Source organism: Ruditapes philippinarum, unplaced genomic scaffold, assembly GCF_026571515.1.
Source record: "Ruditapes philippinarum isolate M1 unplaced genomic scaffold, ASM2657151v2 ctg3716_1_1_1_1, whole genome shotgun sequence".
NCBI classification, from domain to species: Eukaryota; Metazoa; Mollusca; class Bivalvia; order Venerida; family Veneridae; genus Ruditapes; species Ruditapes philippinarum.
In genome coordinates this window covers 51,697-59,943 of record NW_026862329.1, presented here as the reverse complement: position 1 = coordinate 59,943, position 8,247 = coordinate 51,697, and positions in this window count along the sequence as shown.

Sequence of the window (8,247 nt, the reverse complement as noted above, 5' to 3'; positions counted from 1 at the left end):
GCTTTATTATCTGGTTTTCCATCGTTCAATGTAAACAAACTGTTTCTGACAATTCTAGCACTAAGCAGTCTGAATTTTTGCTCCTCCATAGGAGGGTGATTTGAGAGATTTTGATTTGTTAAAATCTACCTTGATAGGGGCATCTGTGGCCTTGGGGGGGGTTAAGGCCATTGACTTCTCACTGCTGCACAATCTACTTGTAAATACGAGTGGATCGGTGACTTCTCACTGCTGCACAATCTACTTGTAAATACGAGTGGAATTTCCGATCCTTGCCGTCACTTTATCATTCATAGGAATATTCCTTTGGGTACTGTTCTTTAATAGCAACCAGAAAGAATTAGCAATTTTCTTGTTAGTTATTTCACAGAAACAATTTCTGGGTGGCTATTGTTAATTATATTTGATTATTTACAAAATATAACGGGTTCTTAATCACTTTCCTATTTACATATGTAAAATGAGGAAAATACGAGTTTGGTACACTTTCAATAAAGATAAAATTTAATAGAACTGCTTGTGTGTTTTGAGAGATTTTGATTTGTTGAAATCTACCTTGATAAGGGCATCTGTGGCCTTGGGGTTAAGGCCGTTGACTTCTCACTGCTGTGGGTTCGAAACCCAACTGGGACTTTAGGTTCTTTTTAGCTCACCTGTCACAAAGTGGCATGGTGAGCTTTTGTGATCGCTTTTCATCTGTAAAATTTTACTTTAAACAACATCTCCTCATAAACAGCCAAGACAATTTCATCCAAGCTTCACAGGAATGTTCCTTTGGTAGTTAACTTTAATTATTGTTCAAAGAATTTAATTCCAAGCAGAACTCTGGTTGCCATGGCAACCAAAAAAAAACTTTTATCTTCTTTTAGAAAACGGAAAGAGCTAGAGCTTAGATATTTGGCATGAAACATCATCTAGTCAGTGTCTACCAAGTTTGTTCAAATAAATACCCTGGGGTCAAAATTGGCCTTGCCTTAGGGGGTCATTGATTTTCCTTATTTGTATATAGTAAAAACTTAAAAAATCTGCTTTTAAAAACCTCAAAGAACTAGAGCTAAGATATTTAGCATGAAACATCTTCTAATGGGTGTCTACCAAGTTTGTTCAAGTAAGGGACCTTGGGTTAAAATTGATTTTCCTTATATGTGTATAGTGAAATCTTATTAAAAGAGCTAGAGTAGATACTAAGCATTAAATATCTTCTAGTGACTGTGACTGTCTACCAAGTTTGTTCAAATGAAAGCCCCGGAGTCAAAATTGGCCCCTCGGGGGGGGGGGGGGGGGGGGGGGTCATGTATATAGTTTAGTTAAAACTTAAGAAATCTTGTTATTAAAACGCCAAAGAGCTAGAGCTTTGATATTAATCATGAAACATCTTCTAATGGGTGTCTACCAAGTTTGTTCAAATAAATGTCCCTGGTTTAAAATTGGCCTAAGCCCAGGGGCCTATATACAGGTGAGCGATTTCAGAGCCATTATTGCCCTCTTGTTTACAGAAAGTTGTTGCTGCTACTCTTGAAGCCTGTTCGTGCCAGAAATAAGTGAAGGGCACCTACGGTCTTCCTCTATTAGTTCAGCAGGAAAGTTGCCATATGACCTGTACTGTGTTGGTGCCACATAAAACGGAACCCATGGAAGGATCGTGTTGTGTTTCCCTCTTTACAAGTAGAAACCACGACTCTTGTGGGTGATGCATGAGCTTTATGGCACTGAATGAACTTTAAAATTACCTTAATGTGCTAATAGGTCAACTTGATTGCTCAATCAATTAATAAATTAAGCACTTCTTTACTTGAGTTTTAAGGCATTGATTCATTTTTTGGGTAAATAAAATAAGATTTCCTAGCTAACACTTTTTCAAAATTAAACCAAAAAATATTATTATCAGTTTTCCGTCTTGTGGAAGGGAACTAACTCTCGATGCCATAATCAGTTTCATATTTGAGTTTTGTCCCTTAGAGTATCAGGAAATTTTAAGAATTTCTTATCTGCTTTTTCTGCCTTGAAAGCTAAAAGAAAAAAAAAGAAAAAACATTAAAATATGATATGATTAAAAACCCATTTACCAGATGAATACCAAAATGGAAGAGACTGGTCTGTTTGTACATGAAATTAAGCATGATGCCTTTGTGTGAAACTATTTAAAGCAGTTAATTACATGAAAAGGAACAAACCCCTTACCTTCTACAGAAGATTTTGCTCAATTATGCTTAATGCTAATGTATTTCAAAACTTCCATGTAGAAAAATGACCAAAAAGTACACATACTTATATTATCACAAAAAAGTGACTTAATCTTGCCAAGGAATGATGTGCCAACAATCTTGAGTTTCAAAGTAATACATATATGAGCCACGCCATGACAAAACCAACATAATGGGTTTGCGACCAGCATGGACCCAGACCAGTCTGCGCATCCGCGCAGTCTGATCAGGACCTATGCTGTTCGCTTACAAACCCTATAACAAGAAGAGAAACTGATAGCGAACAGCATGGATCCTGATCAGACTGCGCGGATGCGCAGGCTGGTCTGGATCCATGCTGGTTGCAAACCCATTATGTTGGTTTTGTCATGGCGCGGGTCATATATGTATTACTTTGAAACTCAAGATTGTTGGCACATCATTCCTTGGCAAGATTAAGTCACTTTTTTGTGATAATATAAGTATGTGTACTTTTTGGTGTACTCTGATTCTCATAAGGTGAACACATTGGTGGTACTAAAAGCATGTAATTCTGTTTCAAAGCTGTTACTTTGTGTTGCGGGAAAAAAAGGTGAGATGAAAAACAAGAGGGCAATGGATCGCTCACAAGAGAAATATGTCAAAAGGTCACAGTGGAGCCTCTTTTCACCCAGAAGCACAATTTGCTGTATTTCATTGGATGTGCTTGCTATGAAATTCAATGGTAGATAGATAATGTTTGCTATGGAAGTAACTGGTTGCCATGAAATTTTACAGTTCTATAAAGTAAATGGCTGCTATGAAGTCACTGGATGCTATGGAAACTAAGCTTCGCTTCCGTAGATTAAGAGATTTCTTTTTAAAGTTTTTACCATTTACATAAAAAGAGAATCAATGTTCTCGGGACAGGGCAAATTTTGACCTTAGGGCTATCATTTGAAGAAAAAAAAACTGTAGAGATCCATTATAGAGGTTACATGAGCATCAGATTTATAATATAAAACCATAAAGTTGTGTTACATGATCTTTACATAGGACATAACTGCAGTTTAAATTGCATTTTCAGAGGTAACACAATATAATTAAAAAGGGATAATGAAAACTTACAGATAGCTTGGGCTTTTCAGTTATTTATGTTGTCGTGATGTGTATCCGTAGTAAGCTATATAGTATTAACAAAAAAAAAAAAAAAAAACATAAAAAAGTTGTGTTACAGGGTTTTAATATAGGACAGTTTAAATTGCATTTACAGAAGTAACACGATGGTAACTATAGTAAGCAATAATAAGGTAACTTGAAGATTTAGGTGAGCTACAAACACCTTATAATAAACAAGGTATGTTTGTAAAAACATTTTATGCCCCCAATGGGGCCCCCAAAATTATTTCCTTTGTGGTCAGGTTTTTTTGGGGACTGATTTTTTTAAACCTGGGTGACCAAAAAAAACCCCAATTTGGGGGTTTTATCTACTGGCCCATGGTTTAGAAACCCAGGAAATTTGGGGTGCCCCCAAAAACTTTTGGTGTTGCAGAAATTTAATGAAAAAAGTTATCAAAACTTTTCCCAAAATAAAATATAAAATAAATTTTTTTGAATTAGGGTTGGGGCCTCCTTAAATGAAGCCAATTTTTTTTAAATTAAATAAGACCTTAAAATGTTTTAAATTATTTTAAATAAAAAAAAACCCAACCCCAAGGAAAACTTGAGTGGGTTGAGTAATTGGTCGAAATTTTCGTCTTTACGTCCAAAAGGTCAATGTGTTTTTTTTCCCAAAAATCAATGGGGGGGTTTTTTTTTAGGGGCCAAAACCAATACAGCTGTGAAGTACAGGTAAAGGGCCTATGAGATGTTGAGATCAGAAAGCAGTTTTTACCTATAAGGTAAATCTAACCTTGACCTTTGACCCCAAAATCAATAGGGGTCATCTCCTGGTCATGAACAATAATCATACTCAGTTTGAAGTTTCTAAACCTAAGTGTTCTTAAGTTATTGATCGGAAACTGTTTTTACCTACAAGGTCAATGTTACCTTGACCTTTGACCCCAAAATCAAAAGGGGTTATTTACTGGTCATGAACAATCATCATACCAAGTTTGGGGTTCCTAAGCCTAAGTGTTCTTTATTTATTTATCGGAAATCGTTTTACTTCAAAATGTCAATGTGACCTTGACCTTTGACCCCAAGATAATTAGGGGTCATCTACTGGTCATGAACACTCAACACACCAAGTTTGAAGTTCCTATGACTTAGAGTTATTGATCGGAAATCGTTTTTACCTAAAAGGTCAATGTGACCTTGACCTTTAACCCTTGACCCCAAAATCAGTAGAGTCATCTACTGGTCATAAACAATCATCATACCAAGTTCCTAGGCCTTAACGTTCTTTAGTAATTGATTGGAAACCGCTTTAACCTACTAGGTCAATCTGACTGTGACATTTAACCCCTTGACCCCAAAATCAATAGTGCTCATCTACTGGTCATGAACAATCATCATACCAAGTTTGAAGATCCTTAGCCTAAGTGTTCTTTAGTTATTGATCGGCTATACAAATTAATAGTTTTGAAAGGACAAAAAATTATAGTTTTTGAAGGACAAGAAACATATAAAAAATAGTTTGTTCTAGAACATGAATCACTGGGCAAGGAAAATAATTGTAATTTGGAGATTAAAGAAAATTATTGTGGCCACTTGTAACACTCACAAAGACTTTTTTTCATTTTTTAGAAGAGCTCCACTTATCTATTAGAGCAACACTTACCACATGCACTTGAAAATGTTTGCAAAACATGAAGATTACATGAATAACTAAGTAGACAAGAGATGTCAGAGAGGGACCACACTCAACTCATCTATCTACAAGAAAAGAATTCTCACCTCAGAGTATGCTAAGATGGGTGTGAACCCCACAAGTGAAAGCTTAACACTACACTGAGGATACTGATAGCACTACATTCACCATCCTGATATCACTACACTAAATATCTTGATAGCACTACACTTATTATCCTGATATCACTACACTTACCATCCTGATATCACTACACTCACCATTCTGATATCACTACACTAACAATCCTGATAGCACTACACTTACCATCCTGATATCACTACACTTACCATCCTGATAACACCACACTTAACAACCTGATAACAATACACTAACCAACCTGATAACACTAAACTTTCCAACCTGATAGCACTACATTCACCATCCTGATATCACTACACTTAACAACCTGATAACACTACACTAACCAACCTGATAACACTACACTTACCAACCTGATATACCAACCTGTTATCACTACATTAACCAACCTGATAACACTACACTTACCAACCTAATAATACTACACTTAACAACCTGATTACACTACACTTACCAACCTGATAACACTACACTTACAAAAACCTGATAACACTACACTTACCATCCTGATTACACTACACTTACCAACCTGATAACACTACATTCACCAACCTGATAGCACTACATTCACCATCTTAATAACACTACACTTAACAACCTGATAACACTACACTTACCAACCTGATAACACTACATTAACCAACCTGATATCACTACATTAACCAACCTGATAACACTACACTTACCAACCTGATAACACTACACTTACCATACTGATAACACTACCCTTACTATCCTGATAACACTACACTTACCAACCTGATAACACTACACTTACCAACCTGATATCACTACACTTACCATCCTGATATCACTACACTTACCAACCTGATAACACTACACTTACCAACCTGATATCACTACATTAACCAACCTGATAACACTACACTTACCAACCTGATAACACATACACTTACCATACTGATAACACTACACTTACTATTCTGATATCACTTCACTTACCAACCTGATAACAATACACTTACCGACCTGATATCACTACATTATCCCATTACTTCATGAGCATTTTGTGAAAAATGGCTGTTTTCATTGAAAAGTCTCCAGTTACGAGTTCAAATTGCTATAATACTATAAAAACTGCTTCAACACTAATCAAACTTGGCACAAATGTTGACTGCACCATTGCCCTTGCAACAACATGCTCAAGCTTAAATTTTCTGTTACCATGGCAACGAGGGGACATCTCAAAATTGCCAAAAATCACTATTGTGCGTTGATTTTTTCCATCATAATTGATTTCAAAGTGCTGCAACTTCTCAATGGATTGAGATAGAGTCAAATGCTTTTCAGCGTTGGTTACACGTTACCTTATGATCAATCTGAGGTCATTTATTGCCTCTCACAAGTCCAAAATTTTCTTGGCGATGAGGGGGCCTCCGCCCCCCTTTAAACCCCCCAAACAGAAGGGGGCACATCCCCCTTCTGGCAACCCCCTGATGTATCTTTTGGTTGGTGGCCGCGCCGAAAAAGTGGTCACTTTTTTTAACAACATTTCTCAAACAAATACAAGTGTTGGGGGCCTAAATAAGGCATTTTTTCACCATTTGAGACAACAAAAAGGGGGGGGGTGGGGTGAAAAAGGCGTGTATATGAAGTAATGGGTTAAGCAACCTGATATCACTAAACTTACTATCCTGATATCACTTCACTTACCAACCTGATAACACATACACTTACCAACCTGATATCACTACATTAACCAACCTGATATCACTAAACTTACTATCCTGATATCACTTCACTTAACATCCTGATAACACTACACTTAACATCCTGATAACACATACACTTACCAACCTGATTATACTACACTTACAAACCTGATAACACTACACTTACCATCCTGATTACACTACACTTACCAACCTGATAACACTACACTTACCAACAGGATAACACTACACTTACCCATACTGGTAACACTACACTTACCATCCTGAAAACACAAACCCCTTTACCAACCTGAAAACACTACATTTACCAACCTGTTTTAACACTACTTTAAAAACCAAAACCCTTTGATATCACTACTTTAAACCCAAAACCTAAAACCCACTCCCACTTACCAACCTGATAACACTACCCCTTACCATGTTTAACAAACCCTTAACATCCTGTAAACCCCTTAACATTTACCAAACCTGATATTTACTTTAAAACCCAAAACCCCTGATATCACAAAACTTCCCTATCCTGGTACCCACTTCACTTCCCAAAACCGGGATAACACAACCCCCACTTACCAAAACTAAATTACCCAATACACTAACCAGAAAAATTTAGCTTATAGCCTATTAAAAAAAGAAAAAAAAAAAATTTTAAATTTTCCCTTTTTGCTCCCTAAACAGAAAAATAAGGATTTTGCAATACTTTCCCTTTTTTTTAATCATAGTCAATTTTTGCTAAATGTCCTAAAATTTAGACCTTTCAGACAAGTAAATCTTTCAAATTCATAACCATAACAGTATCCATGTGACTTAAAACTAACAAATGATCATTACAGTATCCATGTGACTTAAAACTAACAAATGATCATTACAGTGTCCATGTGACTTGAAACAAACAAATGACATAACAGTATCCATGTGACTTGAAACAAACAAATGACCATAACAGTATCCATGTGACTTGAAACAAACAAATGACCCTAACAGTATCCATGTGACTTGAAACAAACAAATGACATAACAGTATCCATGTGACTTAAAACTAACAAATGACCATAACAGTATCCATGTGACTTGAAACAAACAAATGACCATAACAGTATCCATGTGACTTGAAACAAACAAATGATCATTACAGTATCCATGTGACTTGAAACAAACAAATGACCATAACAGTGTCAATGCGACTTAAAAACTAACAAATGACCATAACAGTATCCATGTGACTTGAAACAAACAAATGACCATAACAGTATCCATGTGACTTGAAACAAACAAATGATCATAACAGTATCCATGTGACTTGAAACAAACAAATGACATAACAGTATCCATGTGACTTGAAACAAACAAATGACCATAACAGTATCCATGTGACTTGAAACAAACAAATGACAATAACAGTATCCATGTGACTTTGAAACAAACAAATGACCCTAACAGT